Raw genomic sequence first — 19,548 nt, 5'->3', positions numbered from 1 at the left:
TTTGTCAGAGCGGATAATAGATATTCAACTACGGCATGGTATCTCAGAGGGCTATCACTATAATACCAGCATTAGTCCGGAAAAGTACAAACTAACAGCAACACACACAAACACACACGTGCATGAACCTCGTGGCATTAGTGCAATAATCTTGAACACGACGTTAAACCTCATTTCACACATCTTAGTCGAAGTTCTCTATTATAGACTTGTATGAGTGACAAAACCGTTGACAGTTTATATCTAAATTATTACTCATAACCACCAATGGGATATCCAAACAGACCATACGTAAATTGAAGCAAGCCATTTTTAGTTTCTTTTCTTGAGAGATATTTAGAAGTTGGAGTTCTTATTCTGGCCAAGATGTATGGATAAACAACTTCTTTAATAGAACCAGGCGCGACGTTTGGGTTAGGGTTCTGACACATTTTGCTTGATAACGGTGTTAGAACCTTCAAGGAAACGTCGCTCCTGATTGTAATAAATAAGTTGTTCATCCATATATTGTATCCTTATTCAAGTCATTATCAGGCTGCAGTACATGCCATCGCCTAGAGAATATAAACATATGTCGTTTTCGTTGGCACATATATACGCATTATATCTCAATTACAACAATATTTCATATCACTGTAAACTTTGTATGGTGATAAATGCCATCTCAAAATGCATAAAGCCTTTGATATAAAAACAAGAAATGTATACATGCATAATCATTTTATTGAGACATGATTCATATTATGTTCGATATGTTCATAATACTCGATCATCTACCGAAACATGACTTCGTATCCCAATTGCGTGGATCGATGCTCATGATGTAAATCACTGGATTGTCTGGTCCAGACTCGTTTATTTACAGACCGCCGTCATACAGCTGGAATATTGCTGAGTGCGGCGTTAAACAACAAACAACCAAACAACCATCTACCGAAACACATTCCATTTGGTGCAAAAGGCAAAATAGTGATTGAAATGATATGAACGGATCACTGAAAGGTAACCCGTTGTTTTATCTTGATGTTTATATAATGCTGATGCTGTAAATGGTGCAATATAATATGGCGCTGTCACGTTCTTGCACGTCATTTCAGATCCTTTCAGGTCTTAGCAGATTTAGGTCAGGCAGGGACTCCTAATCGCGTAGCAGAGTTACACTTGTAGGTAGATTACTCTCACGGTTTGGTTTCGCAGTTATAGAGGGCCTAAACAGGGAAAATGTCAACGTTCATCTCTTCATGCATTCTGAGTACGTTCATTGCATACTGCAACCAGTATGCATTTCGTGAACTCGTGTCTTCAAATACTACGAAATATGACTATGAAATGAATGTAAAAATCTCGAATTGCGATCATAATAACACTTAGTAGAATGTTTTCATAACGTCAAAGAAGAAAACTCAAGGGGCTAAAAATATAAAAGAAAACAGGGGCCTTTCTCGTCTTCCTTGTTTTTATAACTGTTGACAAAAGGGCGATTCGGGGCCTTTCTTGGACTGCCTGGTTTCTAATTTACTCGCAAGAGCTGTTTGAATACCTTTTCGGAAACACAGAACCCCTGCCAGCTTCCAACACTATTCTTGATTCAAGAAAGGATGCATGCCTCTTTAAGACATTGAACAGTAGCAATATTGTGGACATTCGTGAGTGAGTGTATGTGTATATCAGATTAAATACTGTTAAATCACAACATAAAGAACAAGAGTGCTCTGAGAGCACAACATCCCCCGCATGAATGTTTTTAACGAGTTGATTTCAAAAGCTTAGTACCTTCTCTCACAATTAGGCAAATGAAGCTCCGTAAAACAGGGGCAGTAACTCTGTCAAAATTTGTCGAAAGGAAACGGGACTGAGATATGCGTATAATCAACATGTCAACATCGTGTGTGTAGAGTGTCAGGGATATTCTCTAAAAGCTAGAGGAGGAGTTGATTTCACAAGCTTAGTACATCTCTCACAATTAGGCAAATGAAACTTCGTAAAACAGGGGCAGTAACTCTGTTAAAAATTTGTCGAAATGAAACGGGACTGCGATATGCGTATCATCAATATGTCAACATCTTGTGTGTAGAGTGTCAGGGATCCTGGCCCGACGGGGGATAAAAACAGAAGGGTTAAAGGGAACACTGTTTCACAAGAGCCAAATGGCCTTGCTATCGCCAAATCATCATAAAACCAAACAAGGTAACTGGGCACTCCCATCCACTAACATATTTAATATTTGTTTCAAATAAATTATCTTACAAAAGAAAGATGACAGTAAACCAGTAAAATTGTTGACTAAAATATCAATGTATCTGACATTGGTATTCTAGTCAACACATTTACTGATTTACTGTTAAACATTTCAGACAACCAATACACTTTTGAGACATGCTTCTCTTCTTTAGATTTCCAGGACACTATAGAGACATGAGACCCTTCTTTAGATTACCAGACGACTTCAAAGACGGCAGAACTACCGGGACACCATATATACATGGGACCCTCCCTCACAATACTTAAGGCCCTCTTTCACAATATCAGGTGACTATAAAGACATGAGGCACTCCTTCAGGTTACCAGGGAACTATAGGCATGATACCCTCCGTCAGACTCACAGGGGACTATAGAAACATGAGACCCTCTTTCGCAATAGCAGGAAACTTCAGAGACGTGAGACCCTCCGTCAGACTATCAGGAGACTATGGGCATGAGACCCTACGTCAGACTACCAGGAGATTGTTGAAACTTAAGATGATTCTCATTTAGACTACCAGGGGACTATATAGAAAAGAGGTCCTCCTTCAAATAACCCGGGGACTATAGAGACAGTAGGCCGTCTTTTGGATTACCAGGACACCATAGAGACATGGAACCTTTAGACTACCCGGAGAATATAGAGAGACGAGACCCTACTTTAGATTATCCGAGGTACTATAGAGACTTGAGACTCTCCGTCCGACAACCAGAGACTATAGAGACATGATACCCTCCTTCGGACTACCAGGGGACGTTTGAGATATGAGACCCCCCTTCAGACTACCAGGGGACTATACGCATGAGACCCTCCTTCAGACTACCAGGGGACGATAAAGACATGAGACCCTCCTTCAGACTACAAGGGGACTATAGAGACATAAGACCCTACTTCAGACTACAAGGGGACTATAGAGACATAAGACCCTACTTCAGACTACAAGGGGACTAAAGAGACAGGATACCCTCCTTGCAGATTACAAGGAGTCTATAGAGACGTGAGACACTACTTAAGACTACCAGGAGCTGAATTATGATAAGCATAATGTTCAGTTGCTGAATATCAAACGATAAATGTCTGCACGTATGATTGAGAAAGAATGTAAAAATAAGATTATATTGAATTATTCCCAGTTAGAATCAAGGTGAATTACTTACTTTTGTTTGCATGGTGACTGGGATAGTTCAGATTAATTAATTAGTCGTTTTCAGGAGACAGAATAAATCTTACAATATATAATCACACCACCCTAATGTGAAACTCTAAATAATATAGAGTTATTTCCCTTTGATCATGCATTTGTGTGCATGTGACTATCCCTACAACTTGAGGTGGACAGAAAAATAAAGCTTGTCATGGTGTCGTATATGGCAACAAGGTCTATGTACGCCTGAACAATAGGAGGCTACAAAGAGACAAGACTCCCCACACTTCAACAGAAGACCTTGCAAACAGATGAAAGACACATCGGAAGTTTGAGCCTTCAAACAGGAGATTCTCTCACCACCTCATATAAACAGAGTTCTCATCGACACATATTTGTTTCCCCCCACACCTTCAGAATATTACAAACATGCAAGAAACCCACCAAAACGAAGAATCTAACAAACAGGAGAATATACTTGTAGGTGGCTCCCCTATTGTCCATTTGCACACAAGATCATCATTCACTCCATTACATATAAGAATATGGATACCATCAGAAGAATGAACTTGCACCAGGAAGCAGAGCAGGCAGGCAATTCGAATTATCAAACCATAAGCCATCAGACAACGAGGGGATACCTATGATATAAAATATTAGTCATGCAAAAAAGGTTAAGAAAACCACTTTCAGTCAATCAGTAGATTCACTCAGTGGCTTTCAACAAACAGCTATGAAATCCTACTTCATAATTAAGAGACCATCTATAAATACAATCAATATGATTCCCTTAACGAAAGATCCCAAGCAGTCAGGTTACCATTGGCTCAAGCAGGATGTTGAATTTCACATCAGGAGTAGGTTCACCTTCACACCAGCAGAAAGTTCCCCTTCACACCAGGAGGAGGTTTCACAGAAACAGGAGGTTTCCCTTTACACCAGCAGGGACCTGGCAAACAAGTGACAAAGATACATTTACCAGGCAGTTTGCCAAACAGACAAGCAGGGGGCTTGAAAAGGAGACATACAACAGGGAGAACATGGCTGACATGCCTCAATGAATGATATATTTACTTGATTTATACACACTTGAGGATATAGAGACTGAAATAAACTATTATCAATTATACACACAGGTTACCCCATCATCTTACCAAGCAATTATACTGACCCCTTCATACTTCAAGGAGATTATACAGACAGAAGACCTGTTCACATCCCAAGAATCTATACAGACAGATAAGCCCCTTACCCTACCAGGAGCCTGTTCAGGCAGAAGAATCCTTCACCCTAGTAGGTGATTATGCAAACAGAAACGCCCTTCACTCTACCAGGAGATCAGCAAGGGGTTACCCTTCACACCAGAAGGAGGTTTCCCTTCACACCAGCCGTAAGGTTTCCCTTCACACCAGCAGGAGGTTTCCCTTCACACCAGCAGGAGCTTTTCCTTCACTACAGTTTGAGGTATCCCAACAGACAAGCAGGGGACTTGACGAGCAGACATACAACATGGAGAACATGGTTGACATGTCTCAACAAATGATATATTTACTTGATTTAATAGTCCAGCAAACAGGGAATCCCTTCACTCTACCAGGAGACCGTACAAACATGATACCCTTTTCACACTACTTGCATGTACCAGGAGCATGTAAACATAGGGGAGTTTCCCTTCACAGCAGCAGGAGGTTTCCCTTCACACCAGTAGTTGAGTTCCCAGCAGGGGGGCTGGTAGACAAGCGATAAAGAAATAATTATCAGGCAATTTGCCAAATAGACAAGCATTATAATGGAAGAGCAGATATATAACAGGGAGAACGTGTCTGAAAGGCCTCAATAAATGATATATTTACTTGATTTATGTACACATATTATATAAAGACTGAATAAAAAAATTAGGTGATAATACAGACAGGAACCTCCTCACCCTACAGAGAGATGAGACTCAACATTCCCCTCACACTATCAGGAGACTGTTCAGGCAGAATAATCCAGCAAACAGGGAATCCCTTCACCCTACCAGGAGACCGTACACACAAGATACCTTTTTCACACTAATAGCATGTACCAGGAGCATGTAAACATAGGCGAGTTTCCCTTCACAGCAGCAGGATGTTTAACTTCACACCAGCAGGGGACCTGGTAAATATATGATAAAGAAACACTTATCAGGCAGTTTGTCAACTAGATTAGCAGGGGACTTGAAGAGCAGACATCTAACTGGGAGAACATGGCTGAAATAGGTGATAATATAGACAGGAACCTTCTCACCCGACCAAGAGATTATGCCGCTTCATCCTGCCAGGTGATTATACAGACAGAAGCCCCCTCCCCATCCTCACCCTAGCAGAAGACTGTTCCGGCAGAAGACCCCTTCACCCTACCTGGAGACTGTTCAGGCAGAAGATCCCTTCACCCTAACAGGAGTCTGTACAAACTGAACATCCATTTATCCTACCAGGGGATTATACAGATAGAAGATACCTTCATCCTACAAGGTGACTATACAGGCAGAAGACCCCCTGACCTACCTGGAGCCTGTTCATGTAGAAAACCCCTTCACCCTACCTGGAGACTGTTCAGGCAGAAGACCCCCTCATCCTACCTTGCAGACTGTTCATGTAGAAAACCCCTTCACCCTACCTGGAGACTGTTCAGGCAGAAGACCCCCTCATCCTACCTTGCAGACTGTTCATGTAGAAAACCCCTTCACCCTACCTGGAGACTGTTCAGGCAGAAGATCCCTTCTCCCAAACAGAAGACTGTTAATGTAGAAAACCCCTTCACCCTACCTTGAGACTGTTCATGTAGAAAACCCCTTCACCCTACCTGGAGACTGTTCAGGCAGAAGACCCCCTCACCTACCTTGCAGACTGTTCATGTAGAAAAACCCTTCACCCTACCTGGAGACTGTTTAGGCAGAAGATCCCTTCACCCAAACAGAAGAATGTACACTGTACATGCTTATCATCTATTCACCCCACCAGGGGATATACAGATAGAAGATACCTTCATCCTACAAGGTGACTATACAGGCAGAAGACCCCCTCACCTACCTGGAGCCTGTTCATGTAGAAAACCCCTTCTCCCTACCTGGAGACTGTTCCGGCAGGAGACCCCCTCACCTACCTGGAGACTGTTCATGTAGAAAACCCCTTCTCCCTACCTGGAGACTGTTCATGTAGAAAACCCCTTCCCCCTACCTGGAGACTGTTCATGTAGAAAACCCCTTCTCCCTACCTGGAGACTGTTCCGGCAGGAGACCCCCTCACCCACCTTGCAGACTGTTCATGTAGAAAACCCCTCCACCCTACCTGGAGACTGTTCATGTAGAAAACCCCTTCTCCCTACCTGGAGACTGTTCATGTAGAAAACCCCTTCTCCCTACCTGAAGACTGTTCATGTAGAAAACCCCTTCAACCTACCTGGAGACTGTTCATGTAGAAAACCCCTTCTCCCTACCTGAAGACTGTTCATGTAGAAAACCCCTTCTCCCTACCTGAAGACTGTTCATGTAGAAAACCCCTTCACCCTACCTGGAGACTGTTCATGTAGAAAACACCTTCACCCTACCTGGAGACCGTTCATGTAGAAAACCCCTTCACCCTACCTGGAGACTGTTCATGTAGAAAACCCCTTCACCCTACCTGGAGACTGTTCATGTAGAAAACCCCTTCTCCCTACCTGAAGACTGTTCATGTAGAAAACCCCTTCTCCCTACCTGAAGACTGTTCATGTAGAAAACCCCTTCACCCTACCTGGAGACTGTTAATGTAGAAAACACCTTCACCCTACCTGGAGACCGTTCATGTAGAAAACCCCTTCTCCCTACCTGAAGACTGTTCATGTAGAAAACCCCTTCACCCTACCTGGAGACTGTTCATGTAGAAAACCCCTTTACCTACTTGAAGACTGTTCCGGCAGGAGACCCCCTCACCCTACCTGGAGACTGTTCCGGCATGAGAGCCCCTCACCCACCTTGCAGGCTGTTTATATAGAAAAACCCTCCACCCTACCTGGAGACTGTTCAGGCAGAAGATCCCCTCACCTACCTTGCAGACTGTTCATGTAGAAAACCCCTTCACCCTACCTGGAGACTGTTCATGTAGAAAACCCCTTCTCCCTACCTGGAGACTGTTCAGGCAGAAGACCCCTTCACCCTCCCTGTAGACTGTTCCGGCAGAAGACTCCCTCAACCTACCTGGAGACTGTTCATGTAGAAAACCCCTTCACCCTACCTGGAGACTGTTCATGTAGAAAACACCTTCACCCTACCTGGATACTGTTCCGGCAGGAGACCCCATCACCTACCTTGCAGACTGTTCATGTAGAAAACCCCTTCTCCCTACCCGGAGACTGTTTAGGCAGAGAACCCCCTCACCCTACCTTGAGACTGTTAATGTAGAAAACCCCTTCCCTCCCTGTAGACTGTTCAGGCAGAAGACCCCCTGACCCTACCTGGAGACTGTTCCGACAGGAGACCCCCTCACCTACCTTGCAGACTGTTCATGTAGAAAACCCCTTCACCCTACCTGGAGACTGTTCATGTAGAAAACCCCTTCACCCTACCTGGAGACTGTTTAGGCAGATGATCCCTTAACCCAAACAGAAGAATGTACACTGTACATGCTTATCATCTATTCACCCAACCAGGGGATTATACAGATACAAGATACCTTCATCCTACAAGGTGACTATACAGGCAGAAGACCCCCGCACCTACCTGGAGACTGTTAATTGTGAAAACCCCTTCACCCTCCCTGTAGACTGTTCCGGCAGAAGACTCCCTCACCCTACCTGGAGACTGTTCAAGTAGAAAACCCCTTCACCCTACCTGGAGACTGTTCATGTAGAAAACCCCTTCACCCTACCTGGAGACCGTTCATGTAGAAAACCCCTTCACCCTACCTGGAGACTGTTCATGTAGAAAACCCATGCACCCTACCTGGAGACTGTTCCGGCATGAGAGCCCTTAACCCACCTTGCAGACTGTTCATGTAGAAAACCCCTTCTCCCTACCTGGAGACTGTTCCGGCAGGAGACCCCCTCACCTACCTTGCAGACTGTTCATGTAGAAAACCCCTCCACCCTACCTGGAGACTGTTCAGGCAGAAGACCCCTTCACCCTACCTGGAGACTGTTCAGGCAGAAGACCCCTTCACCCTACCTGGAGACTGTTCAGGCAGAAGACCCCTTCACCCTACCTGGAGACTGTTCATGTAGAAAACCCCTTCACCCTACCTGAAGACTGTTTAGGCAGAAGATCCCTTAACCCAAACAGAAGAATGTACACTGTACATGCTTTTCATCTATTCACCCCACCAGGGGATTATACAGATAGAAGATACCTTCATCCTACAAGGTGACTATACAGGCAGAAGTCCCCCTCACCTACCTGGAGCCTGTTCATGTAGAAAACCCCTTCTCCCTACCTGGAGACCTTTCCGGCAGAAGACCCCCTCACCTACCATGCAGACTGTTCATGTAGAAAACCCCTTCACCCTACCTGGAGACTGTTCATGTAGAAAACCCCTTAACCTTACCTGGAGACTGTTCCGGCAGAAGACCCCCTCTCCCTACCTGGAGACTGTTCATTTAGAAAACCGCTTCACCCTACCTGGAGACCGTTCCGGCAGAAGACCCCACCACCTACCTTGCAGACTGTTCATGTAGAAAACCCCTTCATCCTCCTTGGAGACGGTTTAGGCAGAATAATCCAGCAAACAGGGAATCCCTTCATCCTACCAGGAGACCGTACACACAGGATACCCTTTTCACACTTCTAGCATGTACCAGGAGCATGTAAACATAGGGGAGTTTCCCTTCACAGCAGCAGGAGGTTTACCTTCACACAAGTAGCAGATTTCTCTTCACAGCAGCAGGGCTGTTTCACTTCACACCAGCAGGGGACCTGGTAAACATATGAAAAAGAAACACTTATCAGGCAGTTTGCCAAATAGACTAGCAAGGGACTTGAAGAGCAGATATATAACAGTGAGAACATGGCTGAAAGGTCTCAAGACATGATTTTATGTATTTGATTTAAGTACACCTATAATATAGAGACTGAAAGAAATTATTAAGTGATCGTCATCCTTCTAGGTGATTATACTGTACAAAAGAAACTGTGCCAGGATACCCTTTTCACACTACCAGGGGCTCTACGGTCAGGTGTCTGTACAGATAGATGACTCTCGCACCATAGTGAGTGATTATGTCATTAGGGACCCCCCCTTCACCCTATCAAATCGTTACAGTCAGGATGCCCTTTTCACACTACAAACCTGTACCAGGAGATTGCTACCATTTAAGAGTTTCCCTTCACAGCAGCAGGGGATGTACCTTCAGACCAGTAGGGAACCTGGCAAACAAGTGATAAAGACATAAAGACAAGCAGGGTACTTGATAAGACATACAACAGGGAGAACATGGCTGACCCCTTTACCCTACAAGGCATCTGTAAAGACGAATACCCTATAGGGATACTGTGCAGATAGAAGGCCCCGTCTCCATACCAAGAGACTGTGCAGGAATAAGACCCCCTCACTCTTTATATGCAAAAATCCTCCATTATACTCCTAAGACTAAAAAGACCTCATGCTTGTAGCGCGAAAATGGGTCAGTATAGTCTCCTGGTGGTATAAAGGGTAACTTGTCTTGATTTGTTTCTGATGCATCAGAAACTTTATGGACAAGAAAACCTATTCAGAACTATTCAGACAAGAAGGCCATCTTCAAACTGTCAAGATATTAAGACTCTCCTCTTCAGACTATAAGGATAGTAATCCTCTTTTACCCCTTCGAAGAAATAGGTAAATACATATGCAGGGACATGGAGTATTTGAAATCATCCATGATAATGATATACAAAGAAATACGCTGTGTTGAAATGTGACATGACAATAGAATGAAAAACAAATCCATGCTCTTTCTTCATATAAGATGTAAAGGCAATCACCAGTGACCTTTGCTGATTGCATGCAGTGATTTCAAGACATGACAAAAAACAACAGTCAATTTTGATCGCAATTTTACGATTCATTCGGGTCTCAGCTGTCATCTCAAATGGCAATGAAACATATTGTTATTGAGGGTACGAGCATTCAAAAGGTCAGTTGTTACCTGGTGATAAAAAGTTAAGGACACCAAAAAGAATGTTAAGCTTACTTTAATTTAATCGCAATGTTTCACATGAACCATCTGTGCTGGACTTTATATAGTTTAATAATCAATGATAAATAATGCTGCTGCTCCTAAGTTCCATGTAACGGTTTAAAAAACAAATAAAAAGCAATAATGTAAATTCAATTTGTCTGACGTACAAGTGGTTACTGTACAATGAGGTTAAATATCTATTTTGATTATTTTCACACACAACGAACTGGTTGATATTATGATGGCATTAGTTTAGTCCTGCATAGGATGAAAGAGAAGTTTCACAAGAAAGTACAATAAAAAGGAAACTCACTCATTTGGTACTATATATCCTCGTCAGAACAAATAAAGCCACCTATCGAGTGCAGTGTTTATCTGAATCCAATGTTGAAAATATGAACAAGAGAATAAGATGCATGAATGTTTCATCTTGATATTATAATTATGAAATAAAAACATATATGGAATGTCACAGAAATGGTTACAAAAAAACATGTTTATCTTTATATATAACCCCGGTACTGGTATCGTTAATGTGACAAAAAGGTCATGTAACATGTGTTGAATTCCAGAACGAAATCGGAAATGTGTGTCGTTTTGATGACAAACTTAAATAACAAAACATGGAAAAAATCATTTGGGATCATATCCATACGCATACATTCAAGTCCACTCGCTTTCCGAAAATAGTTCCATCTTTTTCATCCTTTTTTGGTGACAGATATTTTACATTAAGAGGGTTACAAAAACTGTAAGAAACCTAAAAAATGAAATAAAGAACAATATCAATTATTTTTTTCTAAATTGTTTGAAACTGACCAATAGCATTCGTGCACTCATCACTCGAAGTCACTCGCAGCAACACAGGGTTCGGTCTACTGGAGCCTGATATCAATAACATGCCAGAGCCCATCATCTGGGGCGAGGTAAGTGAATTTTCAAAATTGAATTCATAATTTTCACGCTATTTTACCTTTTAAGCACATCGGAATCTGGTTATTTCAAGTGTTGATGTTATACATTACATGGGTTACAGCCGTTTTCTGATTCTGATTCACATGCTTTCTGATTCACACGAGCGTAGGTTCGACAAAACACCGTCTCGTGGAACAAAATACACGTACTGATCATTTGATTGCAATCTGTGTGTTTTGTTTTGCTCTTAATAAGTTTATATACGGTAAGCATATAGTATATAGTATCGCAAAATGGTAGTATTGGCGGGAAACGGAAGTGGCGTTTCAGACGACGCATGTGTGTTGGAAAGTGACGGAAGTGTTGGGATGTAAACTATGTGCAGCCATATTAGTAACTTACATCTAATTATTGCGTGCTTGAAATAAATCACTGGATGTCTCTAATATCAACTTGGCGACATGAACAGCAGTTCAAGCAATAACTACAGAAGGAATATCGAAACAAAAAAAGAACAACCACAAATGCAAACATTAAACATATGTACTTACTCACCTTTTGCAGAGATTTCTTTTTGCAGATATCTCTTATGAATATGGAAAGGGTTGTATCGCTTTCATTTACATGTAATGTGTAGATCCAAAAGAAATCATAACTAGAACTTGTCGTTCCAAAGAAAGATATATACACAATATTCCGGAATAGTTTGCGGAAACGTCAGCATCGTGGTGATGGCCTACTGGGTATAAGGGAAGCGTTTCTAGCCTTTACCTTACAAGGATCTTGAACGAAGACACTATGAATACTCACTATATGCCCTGAATGAAATGTGATATTGGTCCACAAAATATATCACACACACACACACACCCAACCCCCCTCCCGCCCCGCCCCGAATATTACATGGTCCGTCCATATACAACGTGACGTGTAAATGTTTAAAATTGTCTTTGTCCTGGAATGCCATGGCGGGATACTTGTGTGTAAATTTATACATATGAACTCTATACAAATTACCATGCAAGTTACAACATGATAAAAGGCGTAGTCTATTTCGCGAAAGGATCGTGACGTATTACGCAGTTGTATGGCTGGTAAAACATATTGATAATGATCTCGGTGAATTACACTGAACAGCCAAATCAAGCAAAAGATCATATATACACATCCCATTTTCACTGCCCAGTCCAGCTAAAAAGGGTTTGAAATAACAAATTATATATACATCCACGCCACAAGTTCAGAAGATATTGTTTCTAGTCTACCACTTTACCATATTTAAGCATTAAACTCACAAGGGAAAGTCAATATACTGTATCCGTAGGTATATATCCAGAAGAAGAATCCAGAAAACATCTATTCCACAGGAAAGGTCTGCTCACACGACACACGACACAAGTCACACGAGTTTCGCGACTTAATACATGTACGACTTGGCAAATGTTCAAGGTAATCTAGGTTACATATATATTTACTACTTACAAGTTCCGACATGTTCCGAATAGTCACACCCAGGCTGTAAACATAAAACTGAATGTACCTGCTGTCGTTTTTCCTCATACGAAAAACAGTTCCGTTTGTACACATGCTTTTGTACACAGATCGATAAATACTTGAAAGATCGATATTGTTTGGAAAGGGAGTCGCGATCGATAATGTATTTGAACGCAGACGCAATCTCTTGTTATGCATTAATAATGTAAACATTCACACGTTCACTGAGGCATGCATGTGTGATACAGCTTCCTCGTCTCATTGTACACACTATATTTACTTTGACCTGCAAATGGGTACAATCTATAGTGGATAATTTATCTCGTCGAGTGATAAACAAAAATAAATACAATGAAACCTCGCGCACTTCCGGCGGACCATCGAATATATGACGACATATTTCGTAGTCGAGACAAGCGGAGTACCGATATCAGACCTTAGCCGTTACCGTTGTTCCACCTCTTATTTATGCTTAACTTCATGTTCAAAGTCTCCCATAAGTTATAACTTACTTTCCAACTTGAGAAGCATGTAAACCCTTACTTTATACCCTTAATGCCGAGCGCCTAGCAGGGTAACAACAAGTACCACTTTTAATCGCCTTTTGGTATGACGCGGCCACAGTCAATCAATGTGTCTTTAGGGATCAATTTTGTCTGTAGTTTAAAGTTCGCAACAGGCGATATACTTGAAAATGTGGATTTTGATTAGATTTTGTTAGATCTATTTCACTGGATGAAGATAAAATGATTTTGTCTAAAACTGAAATGATTAATAGAACGACTTATTCTCCTATAAACATACTTTTTTCAAAAACAAATTTATAATAATTGTGAAGTGAAACTAAACAAAAGTTTAAATCAAGTAATGGTAACTATATTTACAAAGCACTCCACGGGTTTAGCTAGGCAAAATTAAAATGTAAGCAAACCTGTTACAGTGCAGTTTTTGTTAAACACGCTATACACCACAAAGCCATCCCTCACTTGTCCTGGGCATAATTCATTGTAAGTGTAGAACAGTTTGATCATTGTGATCCGACCCAAATATCCTCAAAACTAATGCAACAAACAAACAATATAGAACAATTCATTAACAAATTTTCCCACCAGCATCCGGTCAAACTGTTAGTCAACCAAAGATCATACTGGTATCTATAACAGACGACTGAAATAAGGGCACCCAAGAGCACATTTATATATGTTTTTATTTTATTTAGTTGATTTATATTTGTAACGATTTAAAATTGTAAATGGAAGCGACAAAATCCTTTCCTTAATCTTAAGAAATTTCTGCTAAAGGCAGCCCATTGTACAAATCCGACTACAGTAAACTACGGTTATAACGGACTCAAAGGGACCACGAATTTTCGTTCGTAATAACCGCAGTTCGTTATAAGCATATATACAGCATATATACAACAAATGGCCAGGACTAAATATAGGTTCGTTATATCGGTCAGTTCGTCATAAGCGTGTTCGTTAAAAAGGTAGTTTACTGTATATTATGTGTTTATGAATCACTATCAAATACTGATGATACCAGGTCTTCGCGAAAAGTTGAGTATATCCTGCCCCCAATCTCATTAAAATCAGATCTTAGTTCTCGCTACCGCTGAACAAAGATCTGAGGACATCCCACTACAGGTCACGTCAGAACGACCTTTCACGAACTTTGACCGATCAATGGAATGACTAACAATAGTCGACAATAGCCAATCAGAAGGCAGCTTAATCGAGCTTTTCGGCACGAGTTTCAAACTGGCGACTACGCTTCGAAACATATTTTGATATACACTCGATTAAAAACTTAAAGTCTGAACAAAAGAACATTCTGGAATGGCTAATAGATGGTCTTTATTGTGTGAATACAGACATAAAGCCATAACTGTCGTTCGGAATACCCTGTGTGTGTTCTTTTCGAGGTTATACGATCAAAAATCACATTCCAACTGTAAACTTTCATGATCTGATAAGCGATGCTCAGATGAAAGGTCGTTCTGACATGACCCGCAATGGGATGTCCTCAGATCTTTATTTAGCGGTATCGAGAACTAAGATATGATTTTCATGAGATTGAGCCTGCCCCACTGGTGGCAACCGCCACAAACACACTCAAAGGCAAAGGGAAGCCAACCGTCTACACTAAATAACACATGAACACACAGCACAAGCAGAAACAGGTAACCACACCGCCAATCACTCCGGCCACAGACCCGCCAAACCCGGAAACACCTCCGCCTTCCCCACACTGGCCCACCACAAACCCCCCGAAAGCCTCACCGAGACTTTGTGTGTTGCACTTGCCTTTTGTGTTACGTAGTAGCTACGGTATTGCACGCATTGCCTGAATTATAAAAAGTACAAAGGAGGAAGCTAAGTGGGTCACCACGCTTGACTGTTGAAACTTGTGCTTGTACTTGTCAGCACTAATGTCGGGTTTATAGTGCTAGCCCCCTGACATACCATGACGCAGTTTAACATGGATACTGCACGCAGATAACAATATACTGACTCCAAGCGCCAGCAGGGTAAAGAGTACCATGGTTTCGTCTTTTGGTATACCGTGGCCCGTTATCTAACCACCGAATTCCGCACTCTGGGTATACGATCTATCCACCAAAACACAAAAGCGGTAAACAAAAGCATCCAAGGTGAACTTATCACATATGGTATCTCAGATGGTTTATTCTTGCAAATATCTAACAAAAGGTAACAGCGACACATAACACATCAACCGGTTTCGATCTCGCAGTGCATTGTCTGTGGTCATGTCTTACTGGATGGCATAGGATAGTACGAGTTACTCCCCCTGAGTAAGTTAATATTTACAAATAGGCTTTTGGGTGTGTTTGACTGCACTGCGATAAGTTCTGGCGGCGGTTTCTGTTTTGAATATTAATGAAGTAGGATTGTGTTATCACTTTACCTACAGTACTTTCGTAGCCTGTTTTTTGTATATGGCGAACCACCTACAAAGGGGGAAGCCATAGTAACATAATTTTGAGTGTAGCTTTACGCCGTATTTAGCATAAAAAATGTGCTTAACACATTGAACTCATGTAGGGAAAGGCAACCCGGGGCTTCTGCGTGACGAGCGAACGCTTTATAACCAGGCTACCCCACCGACCCATGTCGTACTAGAAGGAGTCCTTGTCTAATGTAAGAAAGTTTCTTTGTTTGTTGTTTAACGCCGCACTCAGCAATAGTCCAGCTATAAGACGGCGGTCTGTAAATATTCGAGTCTGGACCAGACAATCCAGTGATTGATATCATGAACATCGATCCTCGCCATTGGGATACGGTGACGTATATCAACCAAGTCACCTAGCCTGACCACCTGAACCGACTACTCTTCTCTTACGACAATCAAAGTTTGCCGCAGAACGACATTCTTACCCACAATCCGTGTGGTTGTTTTAATACATATTAATTTATGAATACCAGTATGTATTTGGTACAAAACAAAATCAATGAGACTCTGAATGTGACAAAATTATAGAAAGTTAAATACTCTCAACCAATAATTGACAGCCGCCCTGTTATTGGATGACAAGATAAAATGACCCAGGCCTATCGCAATGTGATCTGAAATAGCATCTTTGGTTTTATGAATGTTGGAAAGAATGAACAGAGCCAGATAAAACAGAACATCATCTGCATTGCCATTTTTCTCTCTAAGAAAGTCTTCGAAATTAACCGATCACTATCAGGAACCAAATACAAGCGTCTGAAAAAGCGCTGAACGGAATGAATATATTTTATATCAGAATTAGAAACTGGTCGGAAGAAACCGCGGACATGATGTCCTTTTCGGCATGACCTCATATGTCTGTTTGGTTGGCATTTTCCTGTGAATGATTCTTCTTCAGTAAATAGCGAGTGAGTGAGTGAGTGAGTGAGTATGGTTCTACGCCGCTTTTAGCAATATTCCAAAATGACGGCGGTGGACACCAGTAATGGGCTTCACACATTGTACCAATTTCGGTCTAAAGTAAATAATAAAAATGAGCAAATACAATTGTTTCCTATTCTTTTGTAAATGAAACGTGTGCTTCACTCACTTGTTCTAATCAACAGATATAAGTGATCGCTGTCTAATCAATATGATTACAAAGTGGTGGTTTGTTTGAAAACAGGAATGAAAACAAACTGAAAGGTTATAAATCTTCAACAAACACAACTTTATCGTGGAGTTACGTCCCTTTGACCGTTCGTGGTAATTTGTCAAAGGTTGGAGAGGAACAAAACACATGACTTATTAAGGGGACAATCACGTATCCAGGCGTAACTGATGGATAAAATATCTGCTCGTTTGGTGCCATAGTTTCGAAATTCGGATCTTAATGGCACCATTTGACTTCTCCGGCATCAAAGAAATTCAAGTCTTCAAGATCAGTGAAGAAAGTTATGGCCACTGTATTCTGTGATGCAAAGGGTGTGATCCTTGTTGATTACTTAGAAAGTCTGTTTCTTAAACTGAAAGAACACCTTCTTGAAAAGCGCTATGACCACAACGATGACCCGAAAGCTGCCATGAATGGGTTTTTAGGCGGCCTCAGAAAACTTCTTCCTGACTGGAATTAAAAAGCTTCACTATCGACATAAGAAGACTATTGAAAATCAGGAGGGTTATGTTGACAAATAACATAAAATTCACTTTCACAATTGTTAGTTTTATTGTTTAGGCTTAGAACCGTTGCGACCAGCCGTCGTAAGAGGACGTGGCTCAGAGAAAACATCCCAGCAGGAGGAAAATATACCTGTATTATTGACATTTTTCAAGGAATTTTCTCACCTGTTGTGGAGGATTGGAATTTGTTGAGAGCCGAATACAATGAAGTAAATCTCAACTTTTGTTGTATACAGTTAGTGATTCATTTCATATGATATAATTATATAAATTGTTACGAGTTGATTATGGAAACATTAAATAGTTTCATTTGGTTTAACCAGTAGACTTATTGCAGACAGTAACGTCTTTCTACTGTTGAAACTAAACTCATACACAGTTGGCACCATGACCAAACATATTTCCCTGAAGCCAAATGTTAGTCATGCATCATTTGGAAATATTTTACAACCACAATTGAGGTTTCGTACAAGTAATGTAGAGAAAGGTCTATGGATAAATTTAACTTATCCTGATAAAATCTATCCACTGTGTAAAACCTCAGTTGGCGATAAATGGTATTATTTACTTGAATGTATACATTTTGTAAACTAACGCCAGTGCAATTTGAATAAATATTTCTATGTCAAACCTATTTATAAAATGATACAACAATTCTTCAGCAATAAGAAATCAACTATCATGAGAGTAAGTACAAGAAAATAAAATGTCATTATAAGATCATGTTGCCTCGACTAACAACAAACAACAAAGAAAACTATTATGCAGTAACCAATGTACCAATGCTTGTCTTAAGAGGCGACTAACGGGTTCGGGTGGTCAGGCTCGCTGACTTGGTTGATGCATGTCATCGTATTCTATCGATGCTCATGATGTCAATCACTGGATTGTCTGGTCCAGATTTGATTATTTATGCTGTCATATATCTAGAATATTGCCGAGTGCGGCGTTAAACAACAAACAAACCAACCAATACGAGTTGTCCCGCTATGGAGACTATGCCCCACGATGTTAAAATCACAAGTAATTAGTAAGAAAACTGGAGGGTACATTGCCACGTTTAGAAAATATTTATCATGGGAGGCGGGTGAAATAATGAATCCAGAATATGCTTAACCTCATAAGTTAGACAAGAACTTGTCTAAATTCTTCTTCTAAAACTTCTTCTAAAACTAAGGGCTTAAACTACACTGGGGATTTTTGAAAAGTACAATGTGGCAGCCTACAAATTGTTTTGGGATCACTTCCAACTTCCACCATGGATGCTTTTCAGTCATATCAGATATAAATGACAGTACCACCATTGCATTAGGGGAAAGAATTACTCCATATAGGTAAGTTAGCATAATTGTCACTTTAACAACAATTCAACTTACGGATGACTTAGCCTGAGACACACATTTTGAAATTTGCAATATTTATGATAAGGTTCACACGAGTTCATGCAACAAAATTAGAATGATTATGGATTTACGAAAAATATAAATATATATGTTATGATATTGAGTACCGTAAAAGATAGTAAATAGTAAAAAGATGATTTTTTAAATAGAAATATACAAATGCCGTAGCTGCTATGAGGCGTAGAAACATTTATATTTTGTGCATACTGTGTGAGTGTCAGATGCTGCCAGTAGACCTGGGCATGTTTGCCCTTTTCGAGAAACCTGATATCACCACTGATTTACAGTTATTCATACCTACAATTTTCACCACTATTTTGCCTTTACGCCCTATGGCGGATAATCGAGACTGATCATTCTCTGGCATGGACGTTTTATATTTACCTTTCATTTTTCTGCCGCTTGCGGGAACACATTATATAAAAACTGACAAATACTGACATGTCCCCAAATGATATAATCCATGTTCCACGTAACTAATGAATTTACATTTGATATGTAATATGATATCAATTTACAACCTGAAAATAATAAGTGACAAGGTTAAAGTAACGTTTGCAAGG

General features: G+C 40.9%; 1 long non-coding RNA gene across 2 annotated transcripts; it reads right to left on the bottom strand.

Annotated features, from left to right (window-relative positions):
* Nucleotides 1-6,158: 6,158 nt before the first annotated feature.
* Nucleotides 6,159-12,908, bottom strand: LOC124152998. 2 transcript variants are annotated; one of them, XR_007222609.1, is made up of 4 exons: nucleotides 12,752-12,908; nucleotides 9,671-9,747; nucleotides 7,219-9,297; nucleotides 6,159-6,626 (listed from the first exon to the last, which is right to left on the bottom strand). It is a non-coding gene; the product is annotated as an uncharacterized LOC124152998 (long non-coding RNA). The 2 variants fall into 2 exon arrangements; XR_007222608.1 differs by having other exon boundaries at nucleotides 6,160-6,615; nucleotides 7,171-9,297.
* Nucleotides 12,909-19,548: the final 6,640 nt, after the last annotated feature.

This window comes from Haliotis rufescens, unplaced genomic scaffold (assembly GCF_023055435.1).
Source record: "Haliotis rufescens isolate VD_foot unplaced genomic scaffold, xgHalRufe1.0.p SCAF_21, whole genome shotgun sequence".
In the NCBI taxonomy this organism is placed as follows: Eukaryota; Metazoa; Mollusca; class Gastropoda; order Lepetellida; family Haliotidae; genus Haliotis; species Haliotis rufescens.
The sequence above is the reverse complement of the archived record's forward strand: the minus strand, read 5'-3'. Positions and strand labels throughout refer to the sequence as shown.